Below are 17122 nucleotides of genomic sequence, written 5' to 3'. Positions count from 1 at the left end.
TTCTAGGTCCATGATTGTCTCCATAGATCTCTCAACTAATTCCTAAAATCTCTTAATGATCCATTAAGGATATCAACAACAGTTCTATATCTAAATTCTGCCTTTATGAGAAGATTATACCAAATCTCTCAATCCACTTTCAATTCAACTAATTTCCTATTCTAGGATCTCCTAATCCCTAAGATTTTTATGAGCTATTCACAAGTCTAACATCTCTCATATTCCCATATAAATGAGAATATTTACATTTAAAACCTCACACACATATTTGTCACTTAAATTATTAAAAATATACAAAATTTTCTATTATGAAATCAAGAACATCATATCCCCTAAGTCAACCAGTTATACAATGTTTTCTTGAGCAGGATGCTCTTGCATCACCTTCTCTTTTTTTTTTAAATAAAGAAAAAAACTAATGAGCTTTATTAATAAATTTTTTTACATAGTTTATAGAAAAAAAATGATTAGTCTAAAAATGTAAAATGCTCTATATCCTATTGAACCTTGAGAACTAGAGGTTGTAGCGAACATAGTCAGGGACATCGAAACCCCATGATAGGCCATTAGCCACCAAATTCTACTCGTCATAGATATAAGAGAAAGAAATGTGGCTAAAGGAGGGATGAAGACACAATATCTGTGTTAGCCCCTTAATTTGCTCTCTTTTGGCCATTTTTCCCTTCCTAAATTATAGCGATTTACCATTGTTTTACCTCTCTTATACACCCTCATCTTGCACTAGTCCAAGAAAGATGACATATTTCTTATGAACTTTATATTTCATATTTTTAACTTAACTTAGCATTAATTAATTATTTATTACATGATTTATTGCTTATAATCACTTTTGTAACTTATCGATATCTCCAATGTTTGTTTGGTAGTCAAGTGTTTACTATGACCGTTGATCCTAGTGCAGGATCAGATCTCGCACTGATGACAGCACAACGAATCTTTGCAGCAGATCTGGACCTCCTTGATCTCTACCTCATTTTGTGTCACTTCAGCCACGACAGCAAGATAGATTTGAAGGCAACCAAGGTCTAGCCACAACAGCAAGGCCATCCAAAGGCAGTCAAGATCGAACTTATGAACAACAAACAGCTAGAGATTGGTTATGGCCAGTTTTGTTGAACTGCCTAATTTTGAAGGCCGAGAAGATAAATTTTGCATATTAGTTATGTAATCAGTTAAATTATCTTTTTGGCCAGCGGTCCAATATCTATATAATGAAGAATGTAAATAGGACGAGATACTTTTTTTAGAAGTTTGTATAGAATAGATATATAACTAAGGAGGGGGTAGCGGGCTTGTATTTTGTTATCACCCAAATCTGGGCTTGACTATGTATTCATACATGTATTTTCCTCTATAAATTAATAAGAAGGGAGCTCCGCCTCATGCTCATAAATCATATTTCTATGTTTGAAAGCTGATCAATTGGTAAAATACTGAGCAACCTTTCTATTTGAAAGGGAAACGCGTTGGTCGGCTAGGGCCCAGCAAACCCAGCATGTTTACCCTATTTTTCGTTTCTTGTAATTTATGTTTATACTGTCAACTGTGACTTAATTGACAACACATGAATTCTTGTTGAGTGAAAGCGGATTCCCAACGTGAAGTAGTTAAAATTCATTTTCCTACATGATTGGTTTTTTCGCTTGGTCCAAGTAGGAGAAATAAACCTACACCAGTGCACGTTATTGTGCTATTTATTTTGCGGTTTTGTTTGATTTGGTTTTCCTCGCCTGGTCCAAGTAGGAGAAAAACACCTACACTAGTGAAATTTGGTGTGCTATTCATTTTCTGTAGTTTTATTTGATTTGGTTTTCCCCGCCTAGTCCAAGTAGGAGAAATAAACTTGCACTAGTGCACATTGGTGTGCTATTCATTTTTTGTAGTTTTGTTTGATTGGTTTTCCCTGCCTTGTGCAAGTAGGAGAAATGAACCTGCACTAGTGCACATTGGTGTGATGCAACAAGCCTTTTTTGTTTACTTCTAGCAGTTTTCTTGCTTTCATTAATACTTCATGACACGATAAATTATATGGATTTTCTTTATTTCTGCACTCTGTTAAAATTAGAAACATTCATTTTTATGTGTGCAATTGGATTTCACAGTATAGTAACACCTACAGTGACTAAGCACTTATTTCAAGAATTAGATGGCAAGTGCAAAAAGCTATGATCTGGTGCAAGAACTAGTTTCTTGTGATGGGATCTGAGTGCTCTAAACCTGAAAAGGTTCAAGCCCTTGCAGGCAGCAAAACGATTCTAGTATAGACACCATTTATACCCTCTGCATAAAATCTTTGTTCTTGCACTAGTGCAAACAGACTGCGATAGTGGAGGATAGATTAATGCAAAAAAGAAATCTTTACATAAGTAGGTTTGAAGGGCCCATTTGATGAGACTTCTAAAGTGTCTCTACTAAAGAAAACACATACTCAGTATTTAATCAATAGTTAGCTAGAGTGCTTGCCCCTTTATTCTAAATCTCTTTTGCAAATGCATTCTTCCTTGTCGCAAATGTAGTATACCTAGGGGGGATAATATGGGGTACAAAGGGAGGAACCCAAGGGAATAATGTAATAATGGGCTGGGCCATAGTAATAAATAAGGTGGTTAACCTGTATCATGTAAGGGACCACAAGTAGTTAGTAATAATGTAATGGGCCCATGGTATTAGATAGATGGTATTGAGGGAACCATGGTAATGACCCATGGTATTGTATGTATGAGGCCTATATAGAGGCTAGAGACATTTTTCGGGTCGGTGAATTTGCAGATTAGATCTGTACGTTTTGGGGAAAAATATACAAAATCTAATTGTAGATCTAGATTCTTTGTGAAAATACCTAGTTTTAAAAAAAAATCGTCCAAATTGGAGTCTGGATGAAGGAGATATCACTAATCTAAGAATAAGTGGTGTTGCATAGATTTTTCAGGGTGACGAAATTGCAGATCATATTGTATGATTTTTGGCAAAATCTATAGAATCTAATTGCATATCTATATTATTTGTGAAAACATACCCATGTAAAAAAAAAAAAACGGCCAAATCGAAGTCCGGATGAAGGAGATCCCGCTGATTTAAAAATCAGTGTTGTGGCAGACAGTTTTTGGGGCAGCGAGTTTTCAGCGCAGATCTGTACATTCTGGTGCAAAATATGCAGAATCTAATTGTAGAGCTGGATTACTATGAAAAAATACCCAATTTAAAAAAAAATCAGTCGAATCAGAGTTCAGATGAGGGAGATATCACTGATTTAAAATCAACTATTTTTCAACAATTTTTTGTGACTGCGGGATAGTTGTAGCATGAATAGGAAATTTCACTACTTAGATCAGGATTTCTACCACATGAGAAGATGTTGAATGGTTGTTCCATTTCCAAAAATAGGTCATAATAGGGATTCTGAGCAATATTGACAGAATTGTGGCCATTTCAAATTTTCGCCAAGTAAGTGAAATTTTTTCAAAACACTCTTCATGGCGGATCTTAATTTTACATGGAAAGATGATGGCCCTACTATTGGAGAATTCATACAGGGAAAAAATTTCACATATGGGACACTTTGGAAGAATTCAGCGGTGCTCAAATTAAAAGATGAGGCTACCAAATGGTGGTTCTCACTTAACTACAAGCAGTTGACCAAACTTTCAGATGCAGAATTTGAAAGAGTCCTTATAGACAAATGGTCTTGTGCTAGAAAAAAGGAGAATGAGACATGTAAGGGGTTATTTTCTGATAGTATCTCCTTATTGCAAGTTCATGGATTGATTCAGAAGGAGAAGATCATTATGTCTATAAATCCTAGTTGCAAGCTTAATTTTATCAATGTTAATTTGGAAAACAAATTGCAAGTTCCAGCAAAAGACATTGAAAACATACAGGTTGATAATGAGGATGTTCAAGATTATAAAGATTTGAAGCTTTCAATGGATAAGCATGTGTTGCATTGTGACTTATATACTTCAAATATGGATAACATGGATGTTGTTTTGGGATATCCTTGGATGGAATCTATGGGTACTGTCAATATTAATGAGCAGAAGAAATTTTTGAAGCTCTGGTATAAAAAGAAGAAAATTACATTGCAGGATATTTCCATTAAGACCCAATCAAAGACTATGAAGGCAGAAGCACAAAGCTCTAATGACACTTACATATCAGATGATGAGCCTTCAATGGTTGATAATCAAACACAAACAGAGGTTGAATCAAAAAAGGTTATAGGTACTGATACACCAGAGGAGGACTCAATGGTTGAAGTAATATTGGAAGATAAGAAACAACAGCAAGCACCACAACATGCACCAGATAGCAATTAGTCTCGATTAGGTGGTGAATGAAAGAAAGATACATTGTTGGTTAACACTTCAGCATATCACCACCCACATCACGCCACAAGAAAAGAACCAACAATATGGCAACGAATTAACCACAAAGACAACAACCCTCGCATGACAGATAGAGAGGAGTGAAGATCTGCATACTACACATCAACAAAAAAGAGCTGCCAAGGTCAACTTCCATCTCAAGTGAGCGAGGCGCCAACGAGATCGAGGGTTCACCTTTCTCTTGGATGGCTAGATGCATGTGCATAGTACCAGTGGACTACTCTTTTGAGTAGATCTTATTATTTGTGTTCTTCCCATGTTTTGGGGACGAAACATGTTAAGGGGGCTAGAATGTAGTATACTTAGGGGGGATAATATGGGGTACAAAGGGAAATACCCAAGGGAATAATGTAATAATGCGATGGGCCATAGCAATAAGTAAGGTGGTTAACTCGTATCATGTAAGGGACCACAAGTACTTAGTAATAATGTAATGGGCCCATGGTATTAGATAGATGGTATTGAGGGAACCATTATAATGACCCATGGTATTGTATGTATGAGGCCTATATAGAGTCTAGAGACTCCCCAATGACAGATGTGAAGGAATATTGAATGAATAGGCATATGGCTTATGGAGTGTTGTCCTTCCTTAAGGAGTGATTTTATGGTGTTTCCCTACCTTAAGGGTTTGATCAATAAAGTGAATCATTTGTATCTATTTTGATCTTGTTATTCTTGGGTTTATATCTATTCTCATGTATTCTTGGGTCAGATCTATAACAAGTGGTATCAGAGCTATAACAGAATATGATAGTCCAAGGAAAAGTAGTGAAAGAAGGAAATCTTTACATAAGCAGGTTTGAACGGCCCATCTGATGAGACTGCTAAAGTGTCTCTGCTAAAGAAAACACATGCTCAATAGTTAATCAATAGTTAGCTAGATTGATTGCCCCTTTATTTCTAAATCTCTTTTGCAAATGCATTCTTCCTTGTTCCAGTCTTAGATTATTTTGATGGTTCAAGTTGCCTTTTTCTCTCTTTAGTTTGATTCTACAATCTTTCCTTTAAAGAAAGTAGTGATTGACATTATAAATATTCATACCATCTCTGGCATTGCCTTTGCTTTGTCTCTAAGTTTACGAATCCCCCAAGTTGACAATTTAAGTGTTGAGGAGTTTGCTTAAGTGTAATTCCTACACCCAACATTTTGGCACAATTTCTAGGGAGGCGATTTGATTTGGTAAGAATTTTTTGATTATACAATAGAGGTAATTTTTCCTTTATTTTTTCGCATGAAAGACTTCTTTGAAGGAATTTTATCTGTGATGATTGATTTCTGATAGCATTCTTTATTAGAATTTGTTGGTTATTTTTCTTTCTTCTTTTGAAATGAATGCCTAGAAAAGGTAGGGGTTCAAAGCCCACTAAGGGCCGAAAGTATTTTGAGAAAAATTCTCATATTGGGTCTCCTTCTGTGAGTAGGAAGCCCAATCTAATGTAGGAACAGTGCACTTGGATTCTGGTGACAACAGCTCAGGTGTGGTTCACTTTGTTGGGAGCAAAAGGGAAACAATGGTAGACCATGAAGATCATGTGGAAGGGACTGGTGAAAACTGGGTAGGTGGGGAACAATCCACTTTTGTGTTTCCAATTGTGGACCCTGATATTGTTGCACAATTAAAGAATATTCCACCATCAAATCTCCCTCATTTCCATGGTAAACTTCATGAAGATCCTAACTTTTTTAATTCGAGTTTGATATTTTGTGTAGTAGTTATGATTATTCAACTGATGCTCGGAAGCTAAGATTATTTCCTGTTACTCTCAAGGACTCAGCTTCACACTGGTTTATCGGGTTAGGAGGAAATAGTATATCCTCTTGGGATTAGATGAAGAGAGTGTTTTTATCTAAATATCAAGAATATTGCAAAACTCGGGACATGCAGGATAAGATTTTTACAATCATACAGGATGATGATGAAACTCTCGAAGATTACCTAGAAAGATTTTTGTATATTTTACAAAGGTCGAAACTTAAGCTTGATTCCAATACTATTAGAACCTTGTCCTTAAGAGGATTTACTAATAATGCTGGAAATAATTTAAATCTTTATAAGTAGAATTTCGGCATAAATCACATAGAGAGAGAGACATTTTTCGACGCGTTTCGAACCAACCAGTGTGGCTCATCGTTAGGACAAGTTGAAGAAACAGATCCAGCGTTGCATGCTAAATAGTCTGATCAGAGCCTCCAATGGCTATCTTGATCAACGGCTAATTTTGACTTAGGGACTATAGTTAAAAAGTGAAAATGATAAATTAATGGGAGTTAGTTATCATACCATAGATTATATAAAAGAAATAATTATAGATGTTGATTACATTATTAGTTTATTAAAAATTTTGACTTATATGGGAATTAGTTAGATCAAGGGCCTGACTTATATATATATATATATATATATATATATATATATATATATATATATATATATATATATATATATATATATATATAGATAATAGAAGTTATTTGAAAGGTATAATTTAAAAAAGTAAATTAAGCGGGAATTAGTTATATAAAAATATATATAAGGTAGGTTAGTTAGTTATAATTACTAGAAACTTAAAAACATGAAATAATTTTATATGGTGGTTACTTATTAGTTGGTTAAAAGGTATAATAAAAATTATAAATTCAATGGAAATTAGTTAGATAAAAGACCTTACTTTCATATATAAATATATTTATATATAAGGTAATTTTAGGGTGATAGTTGGTTATAGTAATTATATATTACTAATCAGTTAAAATAAGATGGATAGATAACTAAAAAATAAAAATGAATAAAAACTAATTAAGAACATAGAATAAAAATAAATAAATAAATGAATAAAAATAAAAAAAATAAAAATTAATAGACCATACAAAAAAAAATAAAAAATTAATAATAATAATATATAATAGTTACGATTATATTCAATGATATCTATCAGGAAGAAATAAATATAAAGAGCGCCTAACATAAAAAGAAGGAGAAGGACCAGAAAAAGTCTAAACACGAAGGACAAACCCAAACGAAAGCAAAGAAGATGGGGGGGGGGAGGGAGGAAGAGAAGAATAGGATGAAAGGGTAGGGATCCAACATCTAATGATCTTCCAGCCATCATCTCTATTTAGATTGTTTGGCCTTCTTTCAATTTCAATAGCTTCCCTGAATTTACGATGATGGAACTGAGCAACTTTGGCAACAACCTTGGCCTCCTCTATACACACTTGATGCTTAGTATTTTCTACATGCTCCGCCAATGCTGAATACTTGGATCTCCCATGCCTTAGGTTGGCTGCATGTTCGCTGATCCTCTGATGGATGGAGCGCCCTGTTTCCCCAATATAGGGGGTCCCACAAGAACAGGGATCAAGTAGACACCCTTCATGTCCTTAGGGTTAATGGGATCTTTCACCGACCGGAGGGAATTGCGAATGGTGTTGAGGGGCCCAAAGTTGAGGGAATCTCATACCTCTTAAGGATCCGAGCAATCTTGTCCATGGTTCCTTGGACATAGGGAAGATGGACACCTAGATGGCGCTCTTTAAGCTCTTTCTTAATTAATGCATTTTTAGAGGTTTTACGGAAAGCCTTCTGACCTAGGCGCCTACTATATCCATTTTCCACAGAGACATCAAGGAGATGGGATCTCTCCTTATCCAAGCTCTCACTATCAGAAATCCTAAGGGCACGAGTAGCGAGGGTGTTAAGAACACCCATCTTCTGAGTAGGGAAATGATCGGAATCGGCATGAAGGTACTGCTCAGTATGCATTTTCTTTCGGAACACAAAGTGGTAGAGATAACCATCCTTATTCCTAGATATAAGAATATCCAGGAAAGGGAGGCAACCATTGACCTCTTTTTCCATGGTGAACTTAATGGCAGAGGACTAGCTGTTGACGTGATTAAAGAGGTGACCCAGCTCCTCTGGGCCATGGGCATCAGGTGTGTATAGAGGAGGCCAAGGTTGTTGCCAAAGTTGCTCAATTCCATCATCGTAAATTCAGGGAAGCTATTGAGATTGAAAGAAGGCCAAACAATCTCAATAGAGATGACGGCTGGAAGATCAGTAGATGTTGGATCCCTGCCCTTTCATCCTAGTCTTTCTCTTCCTCCCTCTGCCCCCCCCTTTCTCATCTTCTTTGCTTTCGTTTGGGTTTGTACTTCGTGTTTTAGACTTTTTTCTGTCCTTCTCCTTCTTTTTATGTTAGGCGCTCTTTATATTTATTTCTTCCTGATAGATATTATTAAATATAAATGTAACTATTATATATTATTATTATTAATTTTTTTATTTTTTTTTTTCGTATGGTATATTAATTTTTATTTTTATTTTTATTTTTATTCTACATTCTTAATTAGTTGTTATTCATTTTTATTTTTTAGTTATCTATCCATCTTATTTTAACTGATTAGTAATATATAATTACTATAACCAACTATCACCCTAAAATTACCTTATATATATATTAATGAATATAATCGTAACTATTATATATTATTATTATTAATTAATTTTATTTTATTTTTATTTTTTTTAATTTTTTTAATTTTTATTTTTTTACGTTCTTAATTAGTTGTTATTCATTTTCATTTTTTAGTTATCTATCCATCTTATTTTCACTGATTAGTAATATATAATTACTATAACCAACTATCACCCTAAAATTACCTTATATATATAAATATATTTATATATGAAAGTAAGGTCTTTTATCTAACTAATTTCCATTGAATTTATAATTTTTATTATACCTTTTAACCAACTAATAAGTAATCACCATATAAAATTATTTCATATTTTTAAGTTTCTAGTAATTATAACTAACTAACCTACCTTATATATATTTTTATATAACTAATTCCTGTTAGGATATTCCGACACATAGGAAATAGTTAAGTACAACTTGGTCTAGTATAGAGTTAGGTATAGAGTTAGATAAAGTGTGTTTCTTTACCGTTGTACATTTTGTAACTTACAATCTGACGGTCACGATATGTAGTGATCCGACGGTTCATTCTCTCCTCGGTATTACCGACACTTGATCCGTGGCTTGACACCCGATTGGTCCATGAATTCTATTTAAAGCGCATGGAGGGTCATTTGTAGGGTAATTCGTGCATGAGAGAAAATATGTAAATTTTCATTCTTTTATTAATAAATTTCCTGAAATGGCTGCGTTGGCTCAGGCCGTGGACTGTTTCCCTCTTTGAGGGATTTAACCACGTCAAAATACTGTTGTATTGATCTACGATCTGGTTGTGAGCGGTGTCCTTTTGGTGTTCTGTCTGAGGAACTTACCCTGTAAATTCCTACATGGTATCAGAGCTATTTGAGGACCACGTCCGTTGGTGATCCAAATCTGAAGCCGGTAGAATTGCATCCGACTGTCGTTTCCTAGATCTGTTGTTTCTGACTGCTTTCGGGCCAAGAGGACTGCTTTGTTGTGTTGGGAGCATCTGTTCCAGTGAGGAACCCCTTTCGTTTCACGCGAAAAGGTTTCTGGTAGCCCTAGCTGTGTCATTTTTAAGATCCGGAGGTATACAGTGTTTATTTGCAGTTTATTGTTATTTTCTCTCTGTTTATTTCGGTTTCGGTTTATTTAGCCTTTTTTATTACCAGATCTATACCTTTCATTTCTGCGTATGCTCTTTGCCCTGCGACTCTGTGCGATTTGGGCAAATCAGAAACATAAATGAAGGATTTTTCTCATGCGTATGCTCTTTTCCCTGCGCCTTACGGTGATCTCGGAAAATCAGAAACATTGAGGAAAATATTTAGTTTCCGGCCAAAGCTAACTTTGAGCCGCAAGGTTCATTTTTGAAAATATTTAGTTTTTCGGCTAAAGCTAACTTCGAGCCATAAGGTTCATTTTCCTTGCATGTCCGTGTTGGGTTTTGTGTTTTTTTATTTTGTAGGGAAAAAGAGCTTTCTCAAAGCAAGCACGCAACCCAAAGCACCCCCCCCCCCCCCCTCTCTCTCTCTCTCTCTCTCAAATTTTTTGTATAGATCAATTGGTTCAAAACTATTTTAAGAGAGTAGAGGTCTTGGGTTCAAGTCTCCATTTTGTGGGGGCGGACTTTTTCATTTCCGCACATTCTCGCACTTCGTCGGCAACTTCAACAACTTTTTTTCAAAAAGCCATAACTTCTTCATCCGGAAGCCGTTTTCAGAGCCGTTTTTTTTAAACCAACCTAATTTTTCAAGATCTATCCATTGGAACACTTATTTTCAGCATATTTAGCGTCAGTTTCCATTGAAATGGAAAGTCAATACCAAGTTACCCTTGACAGCACCAACTACTTCCAATGGTTGGCTTACATTGAGGATTTACTTAGAAGTAAAGGTCTCTACAGAATAGCCTTAGGCCAAGAAAAGAAACCGAAGGATGAAGATAAGGCTACTAAATGGGAAAATAGGCAAGATCAAGCTTGTGGATTGATAGGGATGTCTATTTCCCCAGATCTTAGATTCCATATTGCAGAAATTGATACTCCTGATGAAGCAATGAAACAAATCAATAAAGTTTTTGGGATTAAAAATGAAATTAGAGCCCATCAACTTGAAAATGAGTTGCTTACATTGGACCCTAATAATTTTTTTTGCATTGAAGATTTCTTGTCCAAGTTCAAGACCCTTAGATATCTTTTGGAAGGTGTTAAAGTTAAGAAAGAAGATAGTAATCTTATCTATTCCATTCTTACAAAGTTGGGACCAGCCTACTCTGTGTTTGTTTCCACCTTCCATTCTACAAGAGAAGCCTTCATTTCTCAAGGAACAGACTACAAGCCCCCTTCCTTTGACTCTTTTTGTGATTCTTTAATAAGAGAACAAGAAAAACTCTTACACCTTGGTCTTCTTAATCTTGGAAAATCTTCCAAGAAAGCGTTAGCCGCCCAGCAGCAACCAAATTCAAAGAATCCTAAGAAGTCATATCCTAAAAAGAATGGTCCTAAACCAAACAAGGGTCCTAAGCAATTTCAGACCCAAAATGAAAAATCATTTCAACAACATGATAAGACAAATAAAAACAAAGGGAAGAAGACTGATAGACATTGCAATTTTTGTAATCGAGATGGCCACTTAGAATCAAAATGCTTTAAGAAGATGGAATCCTTGGAAGCAGCAATGAAGAAGCATAACATCCATTTGGGGCAATCTTCAACTTCAACTTCATCTTCAGGAATGGCACTTTCTGCATGTGGTTGTCAAGCATCTCGGTCTGGCTATGCATTAAATGTATCTTCTTCTCATTCTCATGAGTGGCTCATTGATTCTGGAGCTTCTTCTCACATGGCCAAAAACAAAGCCACGTTTTCTTCTTTAAATGATTGTAACACCAAAAATATATATGTTGGTGATGATAGATCTCTCAGTGTTGTAGGGACTGGAATTGTTCATCTAGACAATGGTCAGTTTAATGATGTATTATGTGTTCCAACCTTATCCTGCAACCTTCTATCTGTATATCAGATAACTCATTCAGGTGAAGGTAAAATCGTTGAATTTTCACCTCATGATGTTGTAATCAAGGACTTAAGAGATCCTAAACAGATTTTGGCTACTGGCATTGCTGATGATTCTACACGGTTGTATAAGTTTCACAACTTTGGGTCATCAAATCTTCCCTCAGTATTTGTTGCTCATAACGATGAATTGAGCAAACTTTGGCATGAGCGATTTGGTCACTTAAACTATCGCTCCCTTCAGCATCTATGTAAAGAAAATATTGTGACAGATCTTCCTATGGTATCTTGCAGAGATGGTGTTGGTTCTGGATGTGTACTCGGAAAACATCATCGGGACAGTTTTGAAAAACGTGCCTCTTGGCACTCGTCAGCCCCTTTACAGCTTGTGCATAGTGATTTATGTGGTCGACTTCCAGTTGTGTCATTCTCTGGCTGCAAGTATTTCTTAACTTTCATTGATGATTTCTCCAGACGCACTTGGGTATACTTCTTAAAACTCAAGAGTGAAGTATTTAACACTTTTTTGGCCTTCAAGGCCTTTGTTGAAATAGAATCTGGACATCAAATTCTTAAGTTAAGATCTGATAATGGCGGAGAATATGTTAAAAACAAATTCATCAACTATTGCACTGAGAATGGAATTCAAATGCAACATACTGTTCCATATACTCCACAACAAAATGGTGTAGCTGAAAGGAAGAATCACACCTTAAAGGAAATGGCTAATTGTATGCTACAATCTAAAGGACTTGGTCTTATTTTTTGGGCAGAAGCAATTAATTGTGCAAATTACATAATAAATCGCACTCCTACTAAGGCTTTAAAGAATATCACTCCAGAAGAAGCATGGAGCTCAATCAAACCAGATGTAAGTCACTTTCGTGTTTTTGGAAGTGAAGCGTGGGCCCATATTCCAGATGAAAAGCATAAAGCTTTAGAACCTAAGAGTGAAAAATGTACTTTTGTTGGATATTCTGAAGATGTCAAAGGCTATAGACTTATTCCATTTAAGTCCAAAAATGTTATCATTAGAAGAGATGTAAAATTTGATGAAAATATATCGGCCTGCCAGCCTAGTCTGGCGGTTGTGCCACCTCTCCCTATCTCTTCTACTTTTGAAAACATTTCTTCTTCAGATGATGAAAGTGAGGATGACAATCCTACCCCACCATCTCAGGATCTTCCTTCAGCTCCTCAGCTTCCAAAATGGGTTCGTGCTACTCGAGATGCAGCAGGTGATCTTGTCGGTGATCCTACAGATCAGTGACGTACACGTTCTCAGTTCGATAGAGCCTCTTCTTTACTGGCTCAAGCTCTAGTAAATTATGATCCTGACACCTTTGCAGAAGCTTCAGGCCATCCAGATTGGGAAGCAGCTATGAATGAAGAATATCATTCATTGTTGGCAAATGATACATGGGATCTTGTTCCTCTACCAAAGGGACAAAAACTTGTTAGATGCAAATGGGTTTACAGAACCAAGTATGGACCAGATGGGAAAGTTGATAAACATAAAGCTCGTCTTTTTGCTAAGGGTTTTTCACACGTTGAAGGCATTGACTACACTGAAACCTTCTCCCCTGTTGCCAAAATGAACTCTATCTGCCTTGTTCTTTCCCTTGCTGCCTCTTTCAAATGGGAAGTCCATCAGATGGATGTTAAATCTGCCTTCTTGCATGGGGACTTGCATGAAGAAATCTATATGGAACAACCCATTGGCTTCATACAAACAGACTCCAGCCTTGTATGTCGACTTAAGAAATCCCTTTATGGTCTCAAGCAAGCTCCTCGGGCTTGGTATGCCAAAATGGATAGCTTTCTTTTAGAATCTAGCTTTTCTAGGTGTCATTCTGACAATACTGTCTACACCAAGAAAGTGGGAAACTCTCTTATCATCCTTGTTCTTTATGTTGATGATCTTATCCTTACTGGTAGTGATCCCAACCTTATAAACCATGTGAAGTCTAGCCTTAAAAGGAAATTTGAAATGACAGACTTAGGACACTTACACTATTTTCTCGGTCTTCAAGTCTTGCAATCCAAGGAGGGTATTTCCCTTTCCCAGTCCAAGTATCCTTGTGATATTCTACGCCATTTTCACATGGAAGACTGTAAGCCAGCCCCTTCTCCCTTTCAGTCTGGAGTCAAACTTTCAGTCACTTGTACTTCTCCTGAAGTTGATGCTACCTTATACCGTCAACTTGTAGGAAAACTTTTGTATCTAACCCATACTCGTCCTGACCTTTCCTTTGTTGTTGGCCTTGTTGCTCGGTTCATGCAAAACCCCCATGAAAGTCATTGGAAAGCAGCTAAAAGAATACTTCATTATGTTCGAGGTACAATTCAGTTTGGGATTCATTACAGTGCCGAAGCATCTCCTCTATTGGTTGGTTTTACTGATTCCGATTGGGCTGGTGACCCTGATGATCGGAAGTCTACTGCCGGTTATTTGTTCACTCTTGGTTCAGGACCTATTACATGGGCTTGCAAGAAACAAGGTGCCATTTCTCTTTCATCAGCAGAAGCAGAGTATCGTGGTGCCATAGAAGCTAGTAAGGAAGCCTTGTGGCTTCGTCAGATCCTATCAGAGTTTGGCTTTAAGCAGCAGCATCCGACTACACTTTGGTGTGATAATCAAAGTGCCATTCAGCTATGCAAAGATCCAATCCAACATCAGCGCAGCAAACACATTGAACTGCACATGCACTTCATCAGAAAGCTCATTCACGACCATGTTCTTGAAGTGCAATATTGTTCAACAAATGATCAAGTTGCAGACATCTTCACAAAGGCTCTCACACGAAGTTCACTAAACTTCGATTTATGGTTGGAGTTCAGGAAGTTGTCACTAAGGGGGGATAGGCTCTAGTGCCTCCTTCCTTCTCCTATTGTGTCATATTTGTAAATCCTTCAATCCTATCCCAAGTTGTTCTTAAGGGGGGATGTTAGGATATTCCGACACATAGGAAATAGTTAAGTACAACTTGGTCTAGTATAGAGTTAGGTATAGAGTTAGATAAAGTGTGTTTCTTTACCGTTGTACATTTTGTAACTTACAATCTGACGGTCACGATATGTAGTGATCCGACGGTTCATTCTCTCCTCGGTATTACCGACACTTGATCCGTGGCTTGACACCCGATTGGTCCATGAATTCTATTTAAAGTGCATGGAGGGTCATTTGTAGGGTAATCCGTGCATGAGAGAAACATATGTAAATTTTCATTATTTTATTAATAAATTGCCTGAAGTGGCCGCGTTGGCTTAGGCCGTGGACTGTTTCCCTATTTGAGGGTTTTAACCACGTCAAAATACTGGTGTATTGATCTGCGATCTGGTTGTGAGCGGTGTCCTTTTGGTGTTCTGTCTGAGGAACTTACCCTGTAAATTCCTACAATTCCCACTTAATTTACCTTTTTAAATTATACCTTTCAAATAAATTCTATTATTTTATATATATATATATATATATATATATATATATATATATATATATATATATATATATATATATATTTAAACTTTCTAGTAATATATAGTTATTATAACTAACTATCATCCTAAAATTACCTTACAAATAGATATATATATATATATAGGAGACAGGTCCTTGATCTAACAAATTCCCATATAAGTCACAATTTTTAATAAACTAATAATGTAATCAACATCTATAATTATTTCTTTTATATAATCTATGGTATGATAACTAACTCCCATTAATTTATCATTTTGACTTTTTGACTACAGTCCCTAAGTCAAAATTACCCGTTGATCAAGATAACCGTTGGAGGCTTTGCTCAGACTATTTAGCATGAAATGCTGGATCTGTTTCTTCAACTTGTCCTGACAATGAGCCACACTGGTTGGTTTGAAACGCGTCGACAAATCTCTCTTTATGTGATTTACGCCGAAATTCTACTTATAACTATTATGGATCACAGAAGCCTCAATTCAATAATTTAAATATGTTAGGACAAGGTGATATTTCTCAGCAAACTTTCGAACAAATTTTTGAATTATGCAGGAAATTTTCAGGAAATCAGTATAGATCTGGTAGAGGAACTCAAAATAGAAATAGAAAAACCGAATCTACTGATGTTATGATTATTGGACTAGAAAATAAAATGGAAAACATGAAAATTGATATAATGAATACTGTTACCAAACAGTTGGACTCTTTAAAGTTTCAGCAAACACTCATGAAGGAACAAGAGTCATCAAGTATTTTCTGTCCTAAATGTAGAGACAAGCATCCTCCTAGAGAATGTCCTCTTAATTTGAAAGAAACTAATAGGTGTGCTATTTGTGTAGAAGACCATATCACAGAAAGATGTCCCTCTATACCAGGACTTAAAGCTGTATTTAAAGGGGGACAACTTAAAGCTGAATACTTGTATGCTATGCGTGCAAAAAGAAACTGGCCTCAGGTAGGCGCAGGTATGGCTTCAAAATTTTATCCACACTGTTTTGGTTATAATTCAGATACATATTCTTATCCTAAAACTAATCAACAATGGCAATATGGAAACCAATATCAGCATGGACAACCTTCTCAACCATGGCAACAAGTTTGGAGAGGGCCAACTCATTCTCCATATTCCTACCAGCCACCCATGCAGTCATATCCATTTACAGATACACCTTATCCAATGCCTCAACCTCCGAGTCAGTCTACTCCACCATTACCTTTACCTCCACCTTTTCGACCTCCTCAGTTGCCACTCAACCTATGCCCAATCCTAACAATAATAAAGTAATGCAAATGATCTATGTAAAAAACCCACCTTTACTCAAGTACCAGTCTATTCCAGTTGGGATTCATGATATTCAATTAAGATCAAGAAGGACTATAACATCAGAAAATCAGAAGCAACCAAGAGTGATTGTTGAAGAGAAATAAGAAGAGGAAACCCTTAATCATTCTCATAAAGTTGTCACTAAGCAGCCCTTACCATCTGAATCCTTGCCATCTTCTTCGAACTAGCCTCCCTTCCCAGAGAGGCTAGTAATGGAAAGAAGTGAGCCTATTTCTGAGACTAGCTTGGCATCAGAGCTTCGAAATCTTTTCATTTATATACCTCTACTCCAAGCCATCAAAGAGATCCCTATTTGTACCAATATCATTAAGGAAATCTGTCTCAAGAAGCCCAAGAGGAAGAGATTGGAACCCCAAACCATTCAATTTGTTGGTAGGGTAGCAGATTTGATGACGGGATGTGTGTCTATGGAAAAATATATTGATCCCAGA

This window comes from Pinus tabuliformis, chromosome 5_2 (genome assembly GCF_031772625.1).
Source record: "Pinus tabuliformis cultivar Carrire ecotype Pingquan chromosome 5_2, CPIR1, whole genome shotgun sequence".
In the NCBI taxonomy this organism is placed as follows: Eukaryota; Viridiplantae; Streptophyta; class Pinopsida; order Pinales; family Pinaceae; genus Pinus; species Pinus tabuliformis.
The sequence above is the reverse complement of the archived record's forward strand: the minus strand, read 5'-3'. Positions refer to the sequence as shown.